Source organism: Anopheles marshallii, chromosome 3 (assembly GCF_943734725.1).
Source record: "Anopheles marshallii chromosome 3, idAnoMarsDA_429_01, whole genome shotgun sequence".
Classification (NCBI taxonomy): domain Eukaryota; kingdom Metazoa; phylum Arthropoda; class Insecta; order Diptera; family Culicidae; genus Anopheles; species Anopheles marshallii.
The window spans coordinates 13,386,093-13,411,786 of NC_071327.1; the positions used below are offsets into that span (position 1 = coordinate 13,386,093).

Below are 25,694 nucleotides of genomic sequence, written 5' to 3' on the forward strand. Positions count from 1 at the left end.
GCTTGAGAGACAGAGAGCCCTCAAACATGATGTGGATACGTTCGACGATCGAGGGAGGAAAAACAAAAAAAACAGCAGTGTCTAGACAGAGCCACAAAAATTATAAACCTATTGGCCTTGTGGAAATCCATTTTGACAGATTTCTAATACAGTTAAACAAGCAAAACAGCCATTTAAGCCGGTGTGGAATGATGTAATGATGCATGGGAAATTGATTGGCAGCCAGAAAGGATTAAAATGAAATTAAAATGATACGTTAGTTGACAGACTCATTATCCCGGCTTGATTGAAACTGAGCAATTTTTCTAAATAATTGAATTAAATTTGTTCACCCTGAGCCGCCTCGCATGATCGAAATGATGGTCCATCGACGGAAAAGGAAAGGAAAAAACAAGAATTCAAATCCCATGTCATTTTCGCAAAGGAAAGTGAACCGGAAGTAACAACCATTTTACCCTCAGTTTTTCGTGTCATAACAGCTGACCCTTGTACATTTGCCGGGGCACCTTTTATTTTCCGGGATCATGGAGCGTGTTTTTGTGTTTCTCGGCAGATTTGTTCATCTTCTGCACTATCGTAGAGCCGAGAACAATTTGCCATCCGTTTTTTGAGGACGCCAAGCGAGAGGGTGAGCTGAGAATACCTGATAATGCTCTTTTCCTCCCGCGAACCTTCTGGCCAACTTCTTCTGATGAACTCCTGAACGGATCCTTCGTTGAACGCCGGTGCAGAACATCGGTATGTTGGGTCCTTTTGTGTTCCACCGAAATAAACTAAACTCTACATGACTTGAATTGGACCATTTCGAACAGGCTGTTCGGCATGTCGTTTGTGTGACTGTATCTGTGCCGCCTAAACAATCTCCAAAGCAGAATACAGGGAGGGCGAATATTTCCAACAAAAAAAAAAAATAGTACGACCGGCCAGAAATTGTGAGGGAAGGCGCGTACAATATAGCAACGGTTCGGGTTGACCAGCATGAGCAACGACAAAAAAAACCCATCCCATATAGTGTAAGAGGAGAAATATTGGAGCGAAAAAGAAAAATGGTACCGGGTTTTCCTTCGAACGCAAACGCCCTGCGCTTCGTTGCCATTTAATCGTGTCCGGTTGGAAGAAAATTCACCGGAAACATCCCGGCAGGGCTGCTGGGACGGTGGATTTCTGGCCCGATGGGAAGTGAACATTTCTGACTGGCAACTGTTACTCCTGACAACCCGGTGGTAGCAGTAATGGTACAGTACCATACACTGGGCTGGGGTCCGTTTAACGGCTAATCTCACGGCTAGGAAGACTAATACCGGATACCCGGAGATGTCCCGGCAGCACGATGTTGCGTTCGCAATATTTACCTTCGTAAAACATTGCAATCGATCGAAACGTCACCATACCACCAGCACCAGGTGGTGTGCTACCGTGTTATGCTCCATCGAATGTCAAGAACACCTTGGAATGCTAGTGCTTACACCTATATCGCACCGGACTCCTTCCACCGGCCAAAGTTGATGGATGAAAAATGCTAGATTTGGAAAAGGTGTAATCGCCTTTTATTTCCCATCGTACCACAGCGCGGACTGGCCAATGGACATGACTCTCTCTCTCCCTCTCTCTATCTGGAGCTGTACCGTTTGCCTTCAGATCCGCCCAAAGTTCTAAGCCCCTCAGAACGAGTCCGATCAAACGGGTTCCTTACTTTGATCCATCGACTCCCAGACACAACGCCGGTTGTCGGGTTCTTTGCTTTGGTGATAAATTTTCATCATTTGTCGTCCATTGAGTGGTGGTTAGTCGATTTTTCATCCATCCAACCGGAGTCCCCGGACATGGGTCTCACGCTCGAGGGATGTGGAGATCCCTTTGCTATTTCTACGCCTTGCTGCCAATGGCTACACTGAGTTCCGTACCTTGTTGACGGTTGTTGGGTGGCGGTAGAAGAATAAAGACTAGTTAAAGGCCACAGCGAATGAAGAGCGGTGGGAGTTTGGAGCTCGGAACGAGAACGACCGGTACAGCAGTCCCAGTGGAGCAGGGCAAACAATCGAACCGAGAGTCGGGAGGGATTAAATCAGAGATCATTCAGTGACACGTTTCCCCCATTGCCCTCGGTTGGTGATTTGGGCAACATTTTGAAGATCCCGCATGGGATTGATGGCTTTTGATTCCCATCACTGAGCTGAGCGGGAGATTACTCCAAGGAGCGTACCAAGCGGGCCCTTTTCCATTTCAACTACTGCTTGTTTTTTTTTTTGGGGCTGAGAATAAGGGACGACATATCCGTATCACATAACTGTCAACTGACTCAGCCCTAAATTTTCGTACCCCGTGTATCGTGTGCCTTCCTTTTGGCGGCAATTATTTTTGATAAATTATCTGCAAAACCCCTCGATGGATGGATGGATGGTTTTCGTGTCTCATTGCGGACGGTCAAACGATAGGTCTATATCTGTGACAGACCAGCCCCATTTATGTGAGAACAAATAGGCCGTTGATGGTTGACCGGCACGAAGGAACGAGAACGAACCGAGACAAGAAAAAAAACCGACCCAGGCCTCGTTCGGAAATCGGGCTGATGGTTGCGAATTTATCGAGAGGATAGTTCTGCTGACGCGTGCGTCCAATGCATGAAATGTTCGCTTGATAATGGCCCTACTAATGGTAAACGCCTCAAAGGGTACCGTTGACGATTTGGATTGCTGACCGTTGGTGATTTTTTGCTGCTGCTCTTCTTCCGTTCCGTTTTGTGTCTGTGAGATGTTACCTTTCTGATTTTATCGACGATTTGCCAAAATCAAGTCATTATTGGAAGCCATGGACCGAGTCGTCCGGTCTGTATGGTGGTTAGAATTGAATGTAATCGGAAGTATGTTTTGATACCGGAAGCGATATAATGTTGGGATGGAATTTTTGTGTGCCTTCTCCCAAACGGTGGTTGTTTCCCTTTCGGATTTGTTGAGGGGTTATTGCGAGATGATCGTTATGGTGCTGGAAAGATAACTATAATGATCCAATATTGCTAGCCTCGGACTGAGTTTGATCAATTGTGCCCTAAGCGAGTAAACCTTCAATGGTTGAAGTTTTAAAAACAAGGGTTTTAAACGCAAAACATTCACTTTCATAAATTAGCCTAAAAGTATGCAATCAACGTGACAAAATCGTTCGTTTAAGTGAATTAATTACCACAGATGCAAACTATGGTTCAAATAGTAATTCTAAAATGTTCTCCAATTTAGAGATTCACCCTAAAATACAACGTTGGCCAAACTTTTATACACAACGGCTAATGGAACAAGAAGCCTTGAAAGGGGCAATAGCCAAAGATGCGATCCAGAGTTAACCGCATTGACTCACCGCCCGCACTGATGCTGCTCACTGGCCACTTAACGTGTGAGGTTTCATTTAATTAGTACGAACACCAGGGATGCTTCGGTACTTCCTGGTGCAATCTCTCTCAGTTGTTGTATTGCTGGAACTCGTATCGATGTTGATTTTTCCCCCGATCGTTCGGACACAGGCACCCAATCACGAAGTTTGGGTCGAGTGAGAAGTGCAAAGAAAAAAAACCCCAATTCGAGCTCTACATGGCATGGATGACTGATAAGTGTTGGTTGATTTTCATCACTATATCCTTCTCCAGCATGACGACCGTAGAGAGGATTCATGTTCCGTGCACCAAAACACCATCACCACCACCACTAGTCGGCAATGCAATCCAATTCCGATTGCGCATACTGCAGCGCTGCAGTGTCTCGGAATCGGCACAAGTGCGGTCGGTATTTTCGGTTTGCTTCACTCACCTCACCCTCAAAAACAGACGCGGCAAAGATACGAAACTAATCACCATTTCAAACAACCAACGTCATGTGTTTTATATAACCGTCGCAAGTGGCTCTTCCAAACAAGTGTGCAAATAAGCCCGTCACACCGGCCGGCCAGTTGGTGTTGGTTCATCCCTACCGAAAATGCTTACCATTGATCCGAAGATCTAACGATACTCCAAAAACCCTTTCCATGTGCAGTCGCGTCTGTGGTTTCTGACGGTTGCTTCGGTCGTTTAACAAATTGTTTCGCAGTCACAGTCGCACGCTGTGTATGATTCTTGGCGCATCATGATGCTGCAGCGGCTGGCAAAGCGTAGCTCATGTCTAGGGTGGCTCACGGTATACAGTTCATTAAATCACGCCAAGTGCGCCCACTGGACAACGGCCGTCCGGCAGTAGCAGCACGCATTTGGGCAAACGTAATTATCGCACGTACATGCGAGGGGATGATGTCCGATGATGTAATTAAGACTTTCTGGTCACAACATCCGCTAGGGTTTCGTCGCATGCGATTGTACGCAGTGGCGATAGCACGCGCACATGACACGTGTTGAGAGTGATTCGTCAAAAGGCACAAGATGGGTTTAATAACACGAGTATGATCTTGCAGAAAACACACACACCCAAATTGGATGACGATTTATTCAACGTATCAAAAGACATAACAATGTTGCTGTTGCTATATTTATTCGGTCAAATTATCCCACTTTCCTAGCAAAAAATAAGCATAAAAGATTCATTTCTGTTTAACTTTACCCTGGCACTAATCAGCACTGCTACCCTTGCGATGAGTTTCATTAAATAAAGTTTAATGCACAAAACAAACAGCCGCCACCGGTAGTGGACGGACACTTCATTAGCCGACAGCCGCTAAAGTATTTCCATCATCATGATCCATGATTCAGGGGATTTCAGATTTCACCAAGAGCTCTCAAACAGCTCGGCACTGACAAACGGAAACTACAGGCTATTCCTCCCCAATTAGTATCAACGATGACAGAACCGTACCAGAAAAAAAAACACACTCACAAATTCACGACCAAACCGGTGTTAACCTTACCTACACAATCATCCGCTCGAAACAGAGAAAAGGAAAGTCATGGTGCTCGAAACAAAAAGTGGTATCGTGGAAAGGATAAACGAATTATTATTTGCATAAATTACAATGAACTTGTAGCCCACCGTCGGTGGAGGGTTATTGCTGGCCCCACGGTGATGGTGGCTAGGTGAATGGGGCGACGGACGCAGGTCGTCCTTCACAAAAAACCTAGGTGCGTGTAGATTTTCATTGTTTGTGGAATAAATTTAACCGAAATGAGTAACGCTAAACCGACACCGAGCCTACATTTTGCTCGTTGTGCAATTGTGACCGGTACTACATATGGCACACGCGGAAGGTTTGGAATGTGTGCGGATCGGAAAAAGGGGTTTTTGGTTGATTCATTCAAAGGAAGGACTTCTATCGGAAGGATTTTTTATTGACTAATATTAAGTTTATAAAACAAAACCTTTTTTTTATTTTAATGATCCATTACAATGGACGTATGGTTGGACGGTTTTTTTTTTCAATAAAATGGAGATGTTTAAAAATGTGGAAAAATGTGTTGTGTAATAAAATTTCCTACGATTTAAGAGCACTTTGATATGGACAATAACCACTGTAGATTCAAAATACGCACATTTCTCTGAACTGGAGAATGACGCGCCTAAAAGTATGCATTCTACGATACAACATATTCTGTCTAAATTCATGTTACTATCGATTTCATTTTTTAATCGCTTTAACTTACGTAAGCGCAAAACAATGGGTCAAAAACGCCCATTTAAGTAAACGTTCTTCCGGAAAAAATAGCCTATTCATATAATTTCCAATTTTTCAATGTAAAATAAATTAATTATAGTGTGATTTAAAAAGAAAAGCATTGTAAACTAGCTTTATTTCAAAGTAGATATTGAAAAATGTGTAAAAATCTTTTGTCTCATTCTTTCTTTCTTTCTTTCTTTCATATGAATTATTTCCAATATTAAACCGAAAAGTAATGCGCCTGAAAGTATGCATTTTTCGTATCAAAATACTCGATATAAATTTAAGCTATTCGATTTGACGTTAGTTTCATTTGTTAATCATTTCACTTCAGTTAGATCAAACCAATTGGTCAAAATTCCCAAAGAAACATGATGAGGAAAATGAAAAAAAAAAATGCTAAACACTATTCCAACATCCTACTTTAAAACAATTTGTCGATTATCTTATAAGAAACATATATTTTAGTAACTCCCTTACTTTTTGTTCCGACAACTGGATAATCTAAATGAACCGAAGCCATCATTCTGTCCTCTGCAAAACCAATGCCTCTGTCATATGTTAATATCAACGAGACATCACGACGTTTGATGAAATCATCCAATGAAGGCACAACTTTCACATGCTTACGGATGCTAATGAGGTGGATCTCCATCCCGTTCGAACTGCAGCTACTTGATAAAGCCCGTGAGCCTACTTGAAGTTCACAGAGGACATAAAAATAACTTCCTGTCAATCGTGCTTCTACAGCTCCCTGCGTCCAGGATTGACTACACAGGGGCAGCCAAAAAATAACAAACAACTTCACCCACCCTGGCTCTCCCTCATGACGCTCTGGGGAGAACGAAAAGAAAAAAAAAAAACAAATTCTTCCAGCCACACTAGCTGATTGTGTGCCACTGTGCCAATGTGTATTGCTGTCCGTACCGTGCAGCCAGTAAGGGACACGGTATAAAAAGGGAACAACGGTGAAGATTCTTCCGAATGGCAGGAGCTGCCAAAGTTTGACGGCACACACAAAAAGTTTCCCTTCCACGATTGCTCACTTCATTCTGCCAACGGTTCTGCCCGTGGTTGTCTGCTTTCACTTTCACGGTGTCCCACCGGCTCCGGGCAAACGTTTCCCAAGCTGTCTTCTATTTTTGTTTCCGCGTTACTGCTTCCACACACTTTATGGCCTCCCATGATTCACCCATGGGGCTGCCTCAATTAGCATAACGAGTCTGATGTTTGCTGATTAATTTTCAAACTGTGCCACGAGGAAAAAACATTCGCCCCATTGCCCGGCGTTTCTCGAGCGAAGTCGCTGTTTCATCAGCTTGCGCGTATGTGACCGTATCGAGCGGTAAAATACAAACTCAGAAAAAGTCACCAAGGAAAAGTTCCCATCCTGAAGGTTACGTTGTACTGCCAGAGGCAAGAAAAAAAAAACACCTCAACAACCGACATAGGATGATCCCAAAGGACCTCACCGGGCGTGGAGTTGGACAAGACGCCAAACATCCGGCAAATGACGTGTTGAAAACTATAAATTTCGAAATAATTTCCGATTTTGCGCTTTTTTGTTGTGACTCGCCAGCGGATAAGCATCGCGGCAGAGCTGCGCCAAAGCTTACCAAAAGCTAACAGACCATTTCCTAGCCGGTCGGACGGTTGGACGACGAATTTTCCGCTAAGGCCACCCCTCCCGGGTCCGGAGACGAATGAGTTCCGGTCGTTACCCTTGTCCTAAATTTACGTAATAGTGGCACGCGAACGACCCACCATATATTGGGGTGGGCTTACGTTAAACGCACCGCTAGCCACTACGAACTTACACGTGGCTGATCTTGACTGGGCTCAGCGAAAAATTAGTATAGGCAGCAATTGTCTTTCCTCCAGCGTTCGCGGAGTTTGGGTTGCGTGTCTTTGGGTCATAGTGCGTTTTACGAGTTTTTAGCATTTAGTTTTGCGGAACAACTAACGACCAAACGAGAACGGGGGCAGTCTCTGTGGTGCGACGGGTTGAAATGATGTTATTTTCAATTACGCTGGAAGTTTTGCAATGTGTGGAGAATGCGCTATCAAATGAAGAAATTCATCAAAAACGTCGGAGAAATTGTACATCAATCGAAACTATCTTTTGCCGTATTTTAATGAAGTTCTTTGAAAGTAACTTTCCAGAAGCAACGAACCCCTTGCTTTACTCTAGGGAGCAACAATAACATTTGCATTCAGTTTTGTCCCTTTAAAATACACTACTGACTCAAACCCTGATCACCTTAGCCAACGTCGACAAAAAAGGAGCAAGCAAAAGTTAGGTTACTAACGGTCCAAAGAAAGCTAGTAATCCTCCCCTACGAACCCCCGGGAAAGAAAATGTTTAAAATTATCGATAATTTATGAAACGATCTTCATCCTTTTTTGTGTCTCCCGTGTTCCGCACGCTCTTTCTCTCGCTACGTTTCGGTTCGTTATCGAACTGTGATAGCGACAGTACGCAAAGCAAAAGGGAACAGATAAGAAAAGCACCAGCAAAGCAGTAAGGAACTGGAGATCTTTTAGTAGGAATAAGTTTTCCATTCTTCAACCAATAAACGAGACTATCCTTACGGGTTGCTGCTCCCTGTGGAGAGTAAAGTCTTGAGAAATGGAAATAAAAAAAGGATAACTTTCCGGAATGCAAACCGAACGGATAAACCAATAAGAAGACATGATTTGAATGCAGTTCTTTGGGATGGGCAAAAGAATGAAAAAAAAAAGGTTTTGCCTTATCGAATGTTGGCGAAAACGAGATGGGCGCACACAAAAAAAAACTGTAACATAATATGCACAACTTTTTATTTTTAGAGTTGAAAGGAAAGATGAAGAAGTGCTTTTGGAATACAAATAAAAATCTCGGAGAAAAGAACTTTACCTTATTTCGTTTTCTTTTGATTTCTTCCGTTTAAGTCGCACGAAGGCACATGCTGAAACTGTTATGGCAAAAACGCCTGAATTGCTGCAATGCACTGCACATAATGAGGTTTTCGTCATTTCAGTGTTTCGCTCTTTTAAATGCTTTTATAAGTTTACACTATTTCTTGTAATCAGTAAAAGGCTCTCAGTTGGCTGTTAAAATTAAACTTATTTCATGAAAATTATACATACTGTCTAATAGGTAGAATTAAACCAGGGGATAATAAAAAAAAACTCTTACTAAACTGTCATAAAATGATAACCAATGCTCAATACAAGCTAAAAGCGAAAATTTCAACTGCTTAGCCTTGTAAACAAATGTCAAACGGTAAATGGAATGGTTTTTCACCAGCCACGCTTCTTCCAGCATTAGTAACAACAGTGGAATAACGTCGGCGGGAAAATTGGCAACAACTTTGATCAGCACCGGATTGTGTAGGATGCCAATTTGCATAAATTTCTGACACATTTCATGGCTTCCCGTTTTTGCACCGCATACCTTCCGGCGGCAAAGTGACATACTTTCAGTATTAACTGTGGCTCTACGCAGCGCACACAAAACACTGGCCTGTAGTAAGCCAGCAACAGCAGCCTAACGATCTGATCCGAGCGAAAGGATTACCGAACGTTATTTTAGCGTGCCCGCTCGCTAGTCCTTATTGGATCATCACATACGGTACAGCCGGATAAAAAGCAGGCGAACGCCAGCTAGAAAAGCCATCGCTCGTCGCCCGCTATTGGTCCGATTGCGTAAAATTTATTGGCCCATTCAATCGAATCGGTTTGTGCGGCTAAAATGGATAGGCTTTTCCCGAAGCACCCAAACAAATCGGATCCAAAACAACCGGGTGTGGAACACCGTAACCCATCACATTTTGAGACATTTTGATGTCTCGATATCTAGCCAGCTACGTCACGTTACTACAGCCGAATCTTTCCCGAACTTCTCGTTTAGTGAAAAAAATATGATATTTTTATGATCCTCCAGCAGCAAACCCACGGCTCATGTAGCCGTTGATGGTTCATTCTGCTGTACGCAGTGCGCTGATTGGAATCAATCAATCAAAAACTCCGGAACGTCATATCACCTTGTGACGACAGCCTCACCGCTCGCTCGCGTTCCCGATGAAGGTAAAAATATTACTTCCGCACCGTAATGGCGTGTGCTGTAACGTGTTGCGTTCTGGCTCTTGTTTTTGTCCCTGGTGCGTGTACCTTATCACATGTGCAGAAAGGTACTTTTGCTTTTGTCGTTTGATGTTGAATTGTAGGATTTTATTTCGTTAGCTTCGGGGTTGTATCGCCGTCTTATTGGTGTCATAAATTGTGCCTTAGATGAGCCAACCGCCCCGAGGGTTGGTTGGTTGCAAACGGAAGAAAATGAAGGAAAATTGTATCAACTGTTACTTCCATCAGGAAATTGTTGTAACCGTGCAGTAAAAAGGTGCTTACTTGTAAGTTGCAGCGATTTTTCTTTCATGATTTGATGTACAGCTTAGTTGAAGCGTGTTCCATCGCATTTATTGTTGGGTACGATGGTAACAGTTCCTAGAAAAATACTCAGCGCATGAAAACGCCTGTGTGTATGCAAAATGCATTACAAAATTAAGCTTTTCGGGTGAATGCTGTAATCCTTTTCGCTAAAACAATTCATTACGAAACAACTGTTGCATGTACAATGTTCCCCCATTCATTTCCCAATAAATATACTCAACTCGCAATTATAAAACCAACTTTCTAGTCTACCATGCCCACATGCCACAGGGAGTGCAATTTTTACACCCAGTGCAATTGGTGCCACAAAATCCACAATCGGAAAATCGCTTACACCCCCCTTGTTTTTGTCCATCTTTACCGTCCCCGGCGACTGTCGTAACAGTTAAAACCGAAAGGAAAACAAACAACTTCGATTTGGACGCCGCATTCCACACTTATCCCGCTTTCCCCGTACTACAGTTTTTTGCTTCTGCGTACACATCTCCAATTCCCTTGTGACCAGAAGGAACACTCCCGCACGAAATGTTCACGTTCGATTTACGTTTCCTTTTTTTTTGTTGCCTACTATTTTCTTCCTTTTCGGGCGTGTTTTTTCCACCCTTATCACCCGGAGGGCTGTAAATTTTAATCGAGGAAAAACGAAACCATACCATTCGTTTCGGAACATAAACCTGAAAATTCGAAAATAGGGGAAAGAACGCATCCAGCTCTGTTTCAGACTCATACATTCTCAACCCACCCCTTCCGGCCCCGAAAAGCGGGTCCCTGCGAATGGCAAACCATCCTCACCACGTTCGGGTTCGGGTTTAAGGATTATTGAGCGCCGCAACTAACCCACGAGACACGACCAGTGGGTGGGTATGCTTTCGGGTGGAATTGGAAACCGATTTTCCTGGACACAAAGTAGCTAAAATAAATAAAAACTTCTCACCTTTCCGTATGGCACCGCTCCCTGTGCTCCTCTGCCCACCTCCATCCCGCGTTCCATCGTAAATCTTGTGCCAGCACTGCTTCGGGGGAAGCAAAGGCAAGCGAGCAGCCAGGCATCGAATCCAAACCTTAGTGGTCTCGGGGCCAAAGGAAGGAAAGAACAGTCCCCCAAAAACAAGTCCCCGAAACATGCCCGGAAACTCCAGGTGCGGTACCGAAAGGTTTCAGAGTCGGTGCGCCGCAGGAGCTGGGTTGGAATAAAAGCTGCGCGAGGTAAAAATTATTTTAATCTATCTTCGAGGCAGATTAGGTGTCAGGGGAAATATTTATCACTACCATTAAAATGGGATACTTTTAGCGCTGTGGAAGGAGAAGTTTGTACCAATACTATTGCTTTTGCTTTCTAGCTGTACGGGCAACAGTTTTTTTTTGTGTTTGGCCGTGCGTCCTGTTGCATTTTCAAACGAATTCGATCAATAAACGTCGTACCGGTGTGAATAGCACGAAAGGCATTTTAAAGCGTTTCCCTTTTTTTCGTTTATTTTCAGGTAAGTTTTGCTACAGCGCTACAGTCAACCTGGAACAATTACGCCAATGCAGACGGATGAGTAACCACGCGAATGTGTGTTTGATAGGTGCATCGGGAAAGTATACTTTCAGGGGATAATTTGAATATTTCTACGAAAAACTTATGTTTCTCTTATAATACCCGGAAAACAAGCACTTTTTTATGATTTAACGGTAAAATATTTAAAACTTAATTAATCGTTGTGGGGTTTACTTGACTTGAGTTATTAATTCTGAAATGCAATCGATTTGCCTACCTCTAGGCGCAAATATTTATTTCGAATTTGTACGAGCACACCTTTAAATGTACACTGTTAGAGGTGTTCTCATTCAACTTTTGGGACAAAAAATCACCACTCTTACATAATGCTCGTGTATTTCTCTAATATGATTCCACTAAAGCATTTAATCGCCCGAAAAAAACAACTTACCCTCAATTTTTATTGCATCTGTTTATTGCATTTATCTCCACTCTTGCTTCCCTGGCTAAGGACATAAATGACTAAATCACAGTCACAGAACGCAAAAAAAAAACACACTGTGCTACAACACCTTACCTCAATAAGGTCACCACCCCAAGTGCTTTTTACGACGACCCGGGTAACACCGAGAACAATCGCTCCCTCTGTCGCACGTTTACGATTTAATTAAATTCACTCAAATCATTGCTCGGTCGTAGCACGGGGTGGTTACCACAGTACGACACCTTACCTTGCTTTCCGATACGACTCGCATAAACTCCCTCCCGGGGCCAATAAAATTCGTTTCGATTTCTTGCGGGATTGCGATGCATCATAAACCACCGCGCCGGAGATCGTTCCAAGGTGCGACACATTTTCGGCCACTTCAGATGGCTTACCGGGAGACATTTAACGGCCAAATGGTACTGCCCTCGGCCTCGGCATTGCGCATTTGTTTTAAGCTACCCTCCCCGACACTGCTCAGCTGTTGCAGCTCCGGTCCGGTGCGGAGATCATGGAGAGCTTTGCGTGAAGTATCACAACTTTATGCTTCGCTGAGTATTATGCGCCGAGTTTTAGGGATCATGATGTTCTAATGGTAGGGAATTGAGTGATAGCCTGGAGCGGTGCATTGTTAAGCATTTCAGACGAAATAAATTCCCCCCGATAACGAGTGATGAAGAGCAAAACGGGAACGGATGGAAGCAATCAATGGGGACGAAACGTGATTTGCAAATGTCAAAAATCAATTTTCTCCCAAACAGAGTTTTCCCGCTGAATGTTGGGAGTTCTTGCTTTCAATCCTTATCCACTTCGCACACCGTGGTGCAATAAAAGACCAGTATACTCTCACACAACTCTTTCCCCTCAGGGGTAAAAAAAAAACACATTATAAGATCCTACTGGCACCTTCACTAGATACACACACAACTGCCAGCGTGGCTGGCGCCAGTAGAAGCCGTGAAAGTTTTCATTTTAAACACGCGATAAAATTATGAAACTATAATCATAAACGGACGCCCAACGGAGCGGCTGGTTGTGTCCCTCGTTCCCTTTGTGATGGCGTCACACTCCACCCGCGGATATCCCCCCTCCATGGCACCGCTGTCCCCAAAAATGGAAACACTACGTACGGGTGTTACCCGGTTGGTGTATGACGACTGCGTCAAGCTGACGTTTTGTCGATATTAATTTTTAATTCAACTTTTTTACGACTACGCCGTTATTACTGGCACAAACTGGCTGCCATGACACTTTGGGGTCCGAAGCGGAAGCCGTGTTTTTTTATGCTGGTCTGCTCCACGTTTTTGTTTGTGTGAAAGGATAACATAACTGCTTTGAACGGTGTTGCAATGTAGTAAAGACAAATGAAGTACAATTTTGTATAAAAAATATTTCCAGCGTGGCTCACAATAAGATAATAAAGTTGACTAAAAATAATATATTATTTAATAAATTATTCAGTTACCAAATTTTGGCAACACATTTTATAACGCAGAAAAAATCGCTCAAAAAATAAGTGAAGCTTCCTCCATACACTATCGCTAAATCGAACAAAACAGCGGCCCGGTTGTTCATCAAACGTTGTCCAATCGCTATCAACTCTGCTTAGCGGCGGGAACACTTTTGGCATTTTTATTCCACACTTTTGAAATTCAATTTGGTGCGGCAAATGCACGAAACCCGGAAGCTCGATCGCATGCGAATATGATTTGTATTTAAATTGATTTAGACGCCCCACTTAAAAACGAACACTTCGCACATCATACCGACGAGAACCGTACAGTGGGTGCTGGGTGCGAATTCGATTTGTGAGCCGGGTTTTGGAGCAATAGTGCCGCTGTTGGGTGTATTGTGGCGCAAGCTGGTGTTTGCAATTGTTAGTCTATGCATGCATAAAAAGCATGTGTTGGAGGAGTTTTTTTTTGGGGGGGGGAGTTGAGTAGGGCAATATTATCGGTTAGGTTATACCGCAACGTATTGTGAGCGTTCATTTAGTTAATGGCCGTGTTTGTTGGCTACACTTAAATAGTTCATAAAATCGGCCACTTCATTATCAGTTTTTGACGTCTAAATGAGCTTCCTCTACAAAAAATGGCGCCTGTTTTTTCACACCTAAAAAGCGCTATTCATGCTCTCACACGATCGCAACTTAAAGTTTTTTTGCCGCTTCGCACATAAACAGCACCGCTGCTCATTGCTCTTGTTTGTTCCGATGAAGTTGTTTTCCGTTCGTGCAAAGACGCATGTTCCAGCGCGGAAAAGCGCACAACACCCCACCGGACACCGGAAGCCACACACACACACACACAGCCACCGTTGCAGCCGTATACGGGGGCAAAACATTAAAAGGGCACCATAGCGATGGTTTGGTAGTGGGCAAAGAAAATGATCAACCGAACAACAACGGTGAACCTTCAGGGGCCGAAAATGATGTTGCTGCTGCTGTGAAAGTAAATAAAAGTTGGAAGTGCTTTATTAATTTCCTCTTTTCTCGCTCCGATCCGACCGGGAAGCAAGGCGTGTGGGTGGGCTTAGGGGTGAAGAGAGCGGAGAAAGGACGATATCGTACCGAAGATGATGTCCAACAGTTCCAATCGGTTCCACCGATCAATACACAAACAACACATAACATCCGTTTCGTGCAAATCCTGAAGAGGGTGGCGTCGAGCGGGCCCAGGCTCTTCCCCCCCGGCAGACAGACGTTTACGATCGATCATTAAAGGAACTTTGTTGATTACGTTTATCAAAACATGTCGTTTAATATTCGATTTCCGCCCGATAATAACGCTGGGCGGTGCTGCGAGCGAACCGGCGTGGATGATGACGGTGATTATGATGGAAGCTGGAAGGTTGGGAAATTGTTTTGGGTTGTAATGTGTTTCTTTGTTGGTCGTATGTTTCGGGCGTGCGGAATGGTTCTGGAATAGCCTCAAGTCACGTGCCAAATGAAGAGTGGAGCCATCAGTGGATAGTACACGTTTCATACGGGAAATATATATGTGTTAACATGGTGATTTTTCTTGCTTTTAGACATTTTTTTTGTATTTTGTCATGCAGATTGCATACTTTGAGGCAAAAATGGTCAACAAGTCGAAAAAAAATGCATCCAATTGCAGCACGGTTGAAATACTGTAGGAAATTAACTAGTTGACCGATCAATTTCAAACTTTCAGACAATAAAATATAGTCCTTAACTCAGCTTTTAGCTATTTTATTTCATTTTTCTTCAATTGATTGTAACATAATTAATGGTACGAAGGTAGTTCAGATCAGAAAATACCCCCAAAATTGGTTTGTAATTGTGCGAACCAAATTATATTTTCTATGAATTAATAAACTGTGTTAACCTCAGATATTATTCAGTTAATCTCACTGCATAATCGAAAGGAAGCTTGTGTGGTTTAAAATAGTCTTACATCCCAGCTAAAGATCGCTACCGATTATGATGCTGATGAATATGGTGACGATGGTTCACCGAGCGTAACAGCATTACCGCACAAAACCATCACCATCGACCATTATGGTACAGCAAGGATCCAGTACCTCTTGGGCGAAATTGATCCGTGCCATAACATCCTGCTGACCCAATACCGATCCAGTCTCCAACACTAGCTTTAGCCCCGAGTTGCACAGTGTCCCATACTTTGCAAACCAAAATGAGCATACTGGCATAGTTCTTGATTCGATTCCATGACCACAGAACGGTTCTGACCAAGTTCATTGCGGTGTTTTCCTTTCAGTGCAAACGGCCACCGGACGGTGCTCGATGCGCTGTACATCGGAAATATCTCATGCAACATTTATTTGATTAGATTTCGAACGGTACCCAAAATTCATGTTTTCACATCGAATGGTCCCGAAGACCCTTTTCGAGAGGTTCGTCGGGGATGACAGTTTACGAAGGTACTCTGGACTGCTTCTTGTGCTGGCTTGTGTGCTGCTGTCAGTGACAGCACGGTCGGCATCCTTGGACGATGACGAGTGACCCGAGAGTACACTGTTGGCTTGATTGCCCAACCATGGCCATTTAACGAAACCGGTGGCTCAATGGCAGAAAATAGGCTTCCGGAAATAGGGAAAGAGATATATCCAGAGTGAGCAATATAGGAAAAAAGACAGAGAGAGAAAAAGAGAGAGAGAGAGAGAGAGAGAGAGAGAGAGAGAGAGAGAGAGCGGTTACAGTTCGGATGGAAGTTTCAACTGTTCGTCATCACCATATCCTACCGGCCGGTGGTGTTATTTTGATTGGCTTTGCAAATCTGGACGCAACCCAAAAAACCAAGAATCGCCAGCGGTTCGGTTCTTGAGTGGAGTGGTTGACCAACGTGCCGTGCCGTTTCGTTGGTCGTTGGTGCCAACTGATTCGATGCCGATTTATTCAAACAACCAGCCATGCCCCAAAAAACCTCAACATTCCACAAACTTTCTTGCCTGGGTTTTGGTAAGTGTTGGGGTGTTCGGTATGTGTCTGCCTTGGCCTGTGAAGCGGTGGGAAACTCATGATGTCCCCAAAATGAATCCATCCTTCGCTTTGGCACCTTCTAGCGTGATACACATGGAGAGTTCATTGAAATCTCGGAGGCATCATCAGACTTTTGGATAAATTGTTGTACAGACAGAGACTTGCACAGTAGGAGATTATTTTAGAATCATTCTTATCCCCTTGGTGTCACTCTGGTGTTAAGTACGTTTAGATAAAGCCATGCATGTTTAAAACCCAGGAACTCCCTCCAGGACCTACAGTAGTAGCTTAAAATGAGTTAGATAAATATTGCACACCAAACGTGTCCGTCTTTTCAATAAGCCAAGCATAAGAAACACGGAATGTTATTCAACACAATTGGCTAAATCGTTGGGAAAAACTTTCTAGACGTGGCTACGACTAGACACGATCGGATAACCGAAACAATGCTTTGGCTTGAAAATGAGCGAAAGATTGCTCTTCCATTACCTAGTCATAATCTGCCGGTTCTTTTGTATGCTCCCATTCTGTAGTTACCTTCGCCGCTTTTCCCAAACAAACATCAACACTTCTTTCGACTCCTGGGAAATGAGCTCCCAGTAGAGACGGTGCTATTCAGCTTCTATTAGGCTGATTGAATGATGCCACTACCCATGATGGGGAATCCCCTGCCTTGTGTGGTTCCTTTAAAATCCCTCAAAATTGATACAGGTCGCCCGAACGAAGCAATCGAGTGTCTAGTGTTTGAATTTACCGGGACTTTTGGAAGTGTATCGTCCGGACACTCCGAAATAGCTCCGAGTTGATGATGATGTGCTTCTTGTTGAACAAAAAAAAAACAACAACAATGCGGTTTTACGTCGACAAAATACATTGTCCTGCAAGGTTTGATCAGCTCTGGTGCTATTATTTCCAGACTTCTAGGACATAGGATGATGAGTAGGATGATGGTGCCGAAGTTGATGAGTACCCGTTGACGTTATGTTTTCGGTGTCCACCCTGCCCAGGATGGGTTCATTTTCGGCATGCAGGCACAGACAGGCATACCCGGGGGCCGCAAAACAACCCGACACAAAACCTCGGTGGTCCGACTCATCGATGCATTTAATTAGATGAATGCCTGCTCCATCCATAATTGGATTACTCAAGATTTACGAACGACGGGCACGGCGAGACCACGGGCAATGGAAGATCGTCGGATTCGGTTCGCACAAAATCCACCAGTGCCGAAAGAGTTGGTGAGGTGTGGGTTCGGGGTCAGGGACTCCGGACGTAGAGCTGCCTTTTGCTCAACATGATAGAAGCAAACCAAACGGCCTCTTTTTCGGATTAAGTTGTACCACTTATCCAGCTACGGAATTTTTGGTGCAACTAGCGTTCGTGTCCACTGGCCGATACGAAACAAACAAGATCCCGACCGTTCCCTTTTCCCAGCCGAAAGCATTCGCTTCTCGGGGTAAATGGCCATGTAATTTTAAAAGGTATTAAGAACCGGATCCCTCTGTTCGGTTCAGCATCGTTCGCTTTGTCGTCTGTACGCGTCGTCGTACGAAAAGGGACAAGGCCAGCCATTCTAAGGGGACAGGGACGTGTAAAGTGAAAATTGGAGAAACAGTCGCCCACACCCGGGCACGATTTGCTGTCGTCGAGTGGATTTGCTTGTACGGGGTCCCACTGGATCGTCAGGTAGGCTGCTCCTAGCTGGGCATAAAGAACCATCCCGTCTCTGGATGAAGTCCACGCCGCTGCTAAAAGTTTTCCGAGGCGACGCCGTAATTAATGTTTCACTTCACGAAATGTTGGTGTGCAAATCGGTTCTCTCCGGTCGCCGGTATGAAGTTGTCAACTGGCTCGTAGCAAAATGGGTATCCCAAGCTAAAGATGGGGTTGACACCTACGGTGCGGTGTGGATGCAGCGGCATTTCCAAACGCTGCATGCCCTATACATCCCACCGTACCGGCGTCTAATAAAATAATCATTAAATTTTATTTCATCATCGTCTATTTAAATACCGTGCTGCCTTGTCAGCTTTCAAGCTATTGCACTGTGCTTACATGGTAAAGCGATGCAGCAGTGTCGGTGCAGCATCCGGCAACGAGTGAAGCGGTTGTATGTTGCTGTTTCCGCAAAATGTAATCACAAACAGTTTGGCTAAGTGGTGTATGCTTTCCGGGCTTCCCCTGCTGGAAAGCTTAAGCATATGAAAGGAGTTTTGCTGCCATTCATATTTGTGACACTTCTCCACTACATTTGCAGCAGCAGTGCTTCGTGGGATGGAAAGCCTTCTTAAAGCATCACGACAGGTAGATGTTAGGGCACAGCAACTGATTGCCGGTCGGTATTCTGCCACCAGAAATGTTAGAATTTCTCTCAAAAGAATTCAATCAAGCAATTGATGCTATCGGCACGTTGTTTGTTTTGTGTAGCATGCTGGTGTGTGCATGTAAAAACATGAAATTCATATCCTTTTGACAACCTTCGACCAACCTTCATCTCGATGGTGAACCGGAACCGGAACGACACATTCTGTCAGTCAAAAGCAAAACAATTCGTGTGTCTTCCTCTTTTCCGTGCTTCAACATCGAAAATACCCCACAGACCAAAAATCAAATTTGAAAGCCGGAATACGAATGCGAACGGGGTAGAATTCACCCTCCCATGGTGCAGAAGACAGAGTCAATCGAACCATCGAACCGGAAGCCGGAAACGAATTCCGACACGCGCTACCTGTTCCAAACCCCCTCCCCCCCCTACACCCATTTTTCCCTTCAGTCGATTCGATGGGACATTCGATTGAATCAATCACTATCCGTTTTCCGCCTGTCATGAATTGATTTTCCATCGGGGGCCACGAGATGGGGGAAATCTTTCACTTTTTTTCCCCGATGGGCTACTTCTGCTTCTGCTGGGCGCACGGCGGATGGCTTCAACGTTTCAATTGAAGCTCTAATGCTCCCGTCACGATCAGGTGCATATCCGGATATTGCAGTTCCTTGCCGATGGAGCGCACCCGGGCGAGAATGCAATAAGGCAGAACATGTTGACCTGACACTTGCACATTCCTATCCGTCTGGACCAGTTACGAAGGGTTCGAACTCGGTCGGTGAATGGAAAATCGTTCATTATTTGTTCCACGATGCTCCACAAGAACGAACCCTTGGCACCATAAAAAAGGCACAAGAAAAGCAACGCACCAGACGAAGCCACACATCGTTACAAAACCCCTGAAAGGGGATACGCTGATCCCTGACCATTCCTGGCAAAACGGGGGAAAAAAAACGGGCAGAAGAAGATGGAATTGATGTATCTGTTTACTTTCCGTGGCACAAATTGGTTTCATAAACATAATCGAGTGGGAAAATAAATTTCCATCGGATTCCGGGTGCCCCCTCCTCCACCCATGGTTTGTGAGCCGCCTACGAAAGGGCGTTTTCTTGGGTAAAAAAGTTCGGAATGTTCTTCCGGACCCTGTAGTGAGAAGATGGAGGTGTCTCTCGGATCTCGTTATGACTATTATTTTTCACGCACGCCAAACCTGCCAGCAACACCGACACGGAGTGGTGATAAGTGACACGAATCGGGTGATAAAATGTAATGTTTATGCCTCCACTCTACCGTTCCGTTAATGGAGGATTTTCGGTTGCAGATGATCCACCTCGGCCCGTCGGAACTGATCTGCTTTTTTTGGGGGGGATGGTTTTGCGCAATCGGGAAATATGATATTTTAAGCAGCCATTTGCCGAACCCATGACAGTGGTTTTGTAGGGAGTTGTTCCTTTTTTTGTGTGTGTGTTCGTTCGGTAGTGTTATTTCGCAGATTGAGTGAACGTCTTGCGGAAATTTGCGGAAGGTTCTTCATCAGGCGCAAGTAACATGAGCGCAGCACCAATAATGTGCGACACCTTGATGGGTTTTTTGATATCTTTAACCTTTCCCTGCGTCCCACGTGCTGGATACCAGTTCCAATTACCCGAGAAGCACCTTTTTGGTGGGATTCGTACGGCCAATGCCTGCCGAATGATTCGTACCGTCAACGTGTTGCAGGTGTTGAGGTTTGGATATTTTGCTGGAGGTTAAAGCAAAACATGTTTATGGACTTCTTGTGAGGCTGTTCCGTTTGCCTGAGGTGCATAACGTTAGCTAGTCGATCGAGGTTTGGGTAAATGTTATAACATGATTGCAGCGTCATTTTCACGTGCTGGATGTTGATTGATTTGATCTTTACCGTAGAGTATACGGTCATTAGCCAAAACTTTTTCAAAATCTAACATATATTATCCATTCTTATGAACATCAGCAATAAATTACCGATGCTCGGTAACACACCCTTAGCTCGCTGTGGTTGTAATGATTTCCCAAAACCCATTAAAATTTAAAGTTTTCAAAGCGAATTTCAGAGAGTTTGAAACCCTACCCGGTTGAATTTTTAACTAACCATTTCTCAAAACAGTAAAACCTTGCTGCTCCTTTGAAGTTGTTTCAGATATGCAGCACGTGCTGTTTGCAATTAAAGGCCATTATGGAATGGAGTTTCATCCCAACATCCTCTTCATGCCGCAAAATGGGTCTTTTTTCCGAAAACTTCCATTATTTCCATGCGCCGAAGCTGGCTAAATTGATTTCCGCGAATGCTTTCATACATCTCACGGCCGTATGGAAAAGAAATCGTTTATCCTTGCGCGAATCCTTGAAGCCTGCCGATGGCAGCTACTGGTTGGAAGTACGCTAAGCCAAACAGCAAACGTTGCATAAACTTACATTTTTCCTCCCTACAATTGCCGCGTGTAGGTGTCGTGGAACAGCGAGCAGAACGTCACCCATCCCGAAAGGTTCCCAGTTTCGGGTGACTTTTCTAATCGCTTTTCCAACACCCCCACCCTTGTGTCAGTTTTCCATCTTGCCCCCCTCATTCTACAATTCATCCTGAGTTCCGTTTCGCTCTCACAATCTCGATCTCTCTCTCTCTTTCTTTCACACGCTTCACTTATGGCATTTGCGCTCCCTTTTCGCTGTACCGCACAAAGTGTCGTTTTCTCGAGAGTCATGATAAAAGTAAGTTAACGAGATAAGAACGACCGAGGCCGGCAAGCGATGCAAACAAACAACCGGCGACAAGCAACCGGCCTGCCGGTGCACACGGTGGGGGATTATTTAAGCGTAAGGGCGGTCCCCACCATCAGGGCTCGTACGGGGATGGGCAGGAACAGTGCCAAGAAAAACATATTAATCCGATCTCGTTGAAAGTTTGTGCGAGGCCTCTCGCTGCGCGACTCCGGGACCAACAACGGTTTTGTGTCAGTCTTTGGCACACAACGGTGCTGGTTGCGCTGCCCGGACGCGGGAAATCCTTGGGCTGGTGGGGGGAGGGTGAAAAAACACCCATTTCCATCATGCCATGTGCTCGGTTTGATACTGTGCTTGATTTTGCTGGTTCGCGGTTACCGACACACAGTCGCGATGTTTAATTACAAGCCAAAGATGGCAGGGAACGTTGTGGATGAGGTTTTTTTTTATTCTTGTTTCTTCATTTCTCAAATGCCACAGTGAAAGATTTTACATAAACAGCTAAACAAAAACAGCACCAGACGCTTGTCGGGCGCATAAATCAGCCGGGCGTGCTAAATCAGCAACCACTTGTCAGGACCGGGGCGTTTTTAAATTATTCCGCACGCCAAGCTTCAACAAACAACGCGTTTCGCTTTGTTTCTCGTTTGCTTGCTAATGCTTTAAGCGGTATCTTTCTCCGCGCTGGTTTGACTGAGGCCCCACCATCATCGACGTGTACGGCGCATCGCAGGCAAAACTTTAGATTAGACATTAATCCTCATCCCAGCCTGCGCAACCACCTAGAAGAGGAGCAACAACAAAAAAACCGACACCAAACGAAGAAAAACAAAGGAAAAAGCGGGGCAAAACTTTATCACCCTCATGTGTGGAAAAGCGTTGCTGTTTTGACGTATAAAAATGAATCCCTTCAGGCAGGGTTGAAGGCCAGCGTCAGTGGAAAAGAAAATCGTGAATTGCACGTTCGTTCGCTAATTGGGAACTAATTGGCTGTGTCAGCGTCTCGATTCCGAGCGTTTTGGGGAAGAAAAGTTTTGTCCCCCCTCAAATCCGGCAGGATAGCATGGTTCGAATCACGATGCCGAACTATTCGAGTCGGGAATCAAGGAAAAGAACGTGGATGTTTGATAAGTAGGAAATAACCTATCATTTGGTACGAAGCGTGCCGCTTAGCACTTATGTGATACGTGTGTTGATACGGAAAGCATTGAATAAAAGGCAATTACGATCGCTTGCTGCAATGAATTGGAGTAATAAAACAGAAACCGCGGTTGGAACCGTTAAAAAAAAGTAAATAAATGAATAAATAAGATGACTTTACCTTTAAAAGTTTGCAAATGCTAGACATTGCATAACTTGGGACGTTTACGCGATTTCAAATTTTCAAATGTTTTGCTAGAAGCTTTCTAACGTTTTATGCACTTTGTTTACGTCTAATATGATCCTTCAACATTTTTAGTATCGTTCAAATCTTTGTTATCTTGAAAATAATTCTAATTAGCACTCTTCTGACCCTAATAAAGGCATCTCAACATCGCACGTCCATCAATGATGATGCTATTAGCACGAACAACATTCTTTTTCTCGGTTCGTGCAAACTTTACCCCACCGAAACGCTACCCGGAAACGGAAGTGAAAGATTGCCAAAAATGAGAAAATTATAATTTTCATCATAATTAATTCTCATCCTTCTCTGTTCCTGTTCTTTGCGAACCCATCGGTTGGAGGTTTTTGCTTCTTGCCATACCCTGTTGAAATGTGGAGAATTAAAATCTGCACCGATTTGTTGCACTGTTTGGCATTCCACCGACACTCACACACACACCCATTTTACCCAGGCCACAGCAAACAACTTTCCGTGCGCATTACGATTCCATCAAAACCCCGACCCAGAACATTACATCTTTCGCTGCGTATTTAATGTACGGCCAAAAGGATACAGAAATTCCGAGCCCGTTCCGGCGGTACTTTCCGGATTGTTTCGGTCCCGGCCCAACCAGCTGGCCAAACAAAAACACCCACAAAACACCCGGCAATACCTTGGGTTGGCCAAGGAAAATGCTCCAAAAATATGCCTTAACCTTCAGACCGCGTTGGGACCAAACTTCAAATCTACATCTCATCTTCAGGCTGTTTGTTGTTTCCTTGTTTCCGCGCTTTCACGCGTTTCCGGTTCCGCACACTTGCGTCTGCAAGAGTTTTCCTAGATCTTTAGCGGTAACTTCAGTGCTTGAACAACGAAGAAGCTGCGGGAAGGCAACTAGTCGATGAATTTGTATGCTTGGTAATAATTAATCGTCATGGTGCTTGACCGCCAACATGGTCCACGTTGAATAAAACTACAAAAAAGACAATAGTCAAAAAGACGTGTCAATCTTTTCGTGTTGGTAAAAAGATCAATCATCCAGCAGCATGCAGCAGGATGCGATCGGAGTGCGTTCCCGTCCAAGCACTGGGAAAAGGTGAAACTGTCCCGCAACTTCGACAAGGCGGTATACCAGATCAGGGAGAACCTGCTGTACTGGGACCGTTGGGTGCAGAACAAATGCAAGTAGCGGTTCGTGAAGATCTCCCAGTACCTGATATGGATGCGAAAATTGAAGCTGCGCCGTCAGAAGATGCAAGTACCGTTGGCGACGAAGGTCGAACGGCGGGAACGGCACCGGGAGAAGAAAGCCCTGGTCGCCGCCCGTATCGACAATGTGATCCAGAAGGAACTGATGAAACGGTTAAAAATGGGCATGTACGAGGACATCTATAACTTCCCACAAACGGCGTTCGATCGGGCAATAGACGCGGAAGAGGTCGAGATGGACGAAGTGGGAACAATGGACGAGAAGAAGCGTGAGATGGAGGGTAAGGAGGAATATCGGGAGCAGGAGAAGATGTGGCACGTGAGCGAAGATTGACGAGGGCGAAACGGACGAGGATCCGAGTTCGGATGCCGAGAGTGAGGCGGGCGTGAAGGAACGCGTCGATTTGGACAGTGACTTTGTGTCGGACAATGGATCGGACATGGAGGACTATGTGCCGAACGTGTCCCTGCGGCCACCTAAATCTGACGACGAGGAAATTGCACCTGCGAAATCTGTAGACGCACCGTCGTCGAAGAAGAAATCGCGCAAAATCCGCAAATCCAAGGTCGAGTTTGAGTATGAAGTGGAGGCTGAAGCACTGGCGCGCTGTTCCGCACATCAGTGAGGTGTTGGACGACCGATTTTGGAGCGCTTACTCTATTCTTTATCCTATATGATTGAATGGAATACCGTGCTTTTCTTTCATCAAATTCTGAGTTTATTTGCTATGCGGAACATCAATAGGAGCCTTCTCATTCCTTGTAGTTTCAGGAATAAAATGAAACGAATTTAACAAATTGTTCCTTGTTTCTCGGCGAAAAAGACTTATTCCTTCCTTATTTTTCACTCCTCTGGATGCAACATCTTTCATAATTGTTCTTCTGTTGTTGTTTAAGGGTAGCAACAACTTGTACAAAGACCCTGAAAGAGAGTAATGCGCTTTCCGCACCGGAAGATTGAAGGATCGCTTATGTTTGTAACAGTTTTCAACAGTAAAAGTTGACGAACGTTACTAAACCCACAAGTAGTTGCTGTCGTGCATGGGTATGAATAATGCATTATTGCTTTAATCCCGCATGGCATACACGTACCAGTTCGTGTCTTTAGTGAACCGTTTTCAATTTGCTCATTGGTACATATATTCATGTGACGTGCATCGTTAAATCGCACAACGTGATGGCAGGGAGCGTTTGTGGCGGGCAGGCTTCAAAAACAAAAACCCCCAAAAGCGAAAGACGCAGATAAACGAAACAAAATGGATGATCTGCTATTAGTCATTAACTGCAATTCGATCCAGGCCCAGGACAGTCGGGATGTTGCTGTTGTGAGCTTTCTGCCGGTCGGTTTTAAGAGGGACCAATTGTTTGTTTCATTTTCGCCATCGGATGGGGCGAATTTCTTGCAAGTAATGTTGCGCTATTCTACTCCCGGTACAGACGAGCGGCGGCGCGAACGACCAGCATAAATCAAACGCAGCCATTTCCGCTTCACGGCTCAGCCTTCCAGTCAGATCGGAGTTCTAATTTTCTCGCAATATTGGCAAAGAGGAAAAAAGAAAGATAAGAACTAAACCA

The 25,694-nt window shown here is 44.5% G+C and overlaps 1 pseudogene; it reads left to right on the forward strand.

Annotated features, from left to right (window-relative positions):
* LOC128710982 (protein MAK16 homolog) overlaps positions 1-24,745 on the forward strand; it is a 31,829-nt pseudogene extending 7,084 nt beyond the window's left edge.
* Positions 24,746-25,694: the final 949 nt, after the last annotated feature.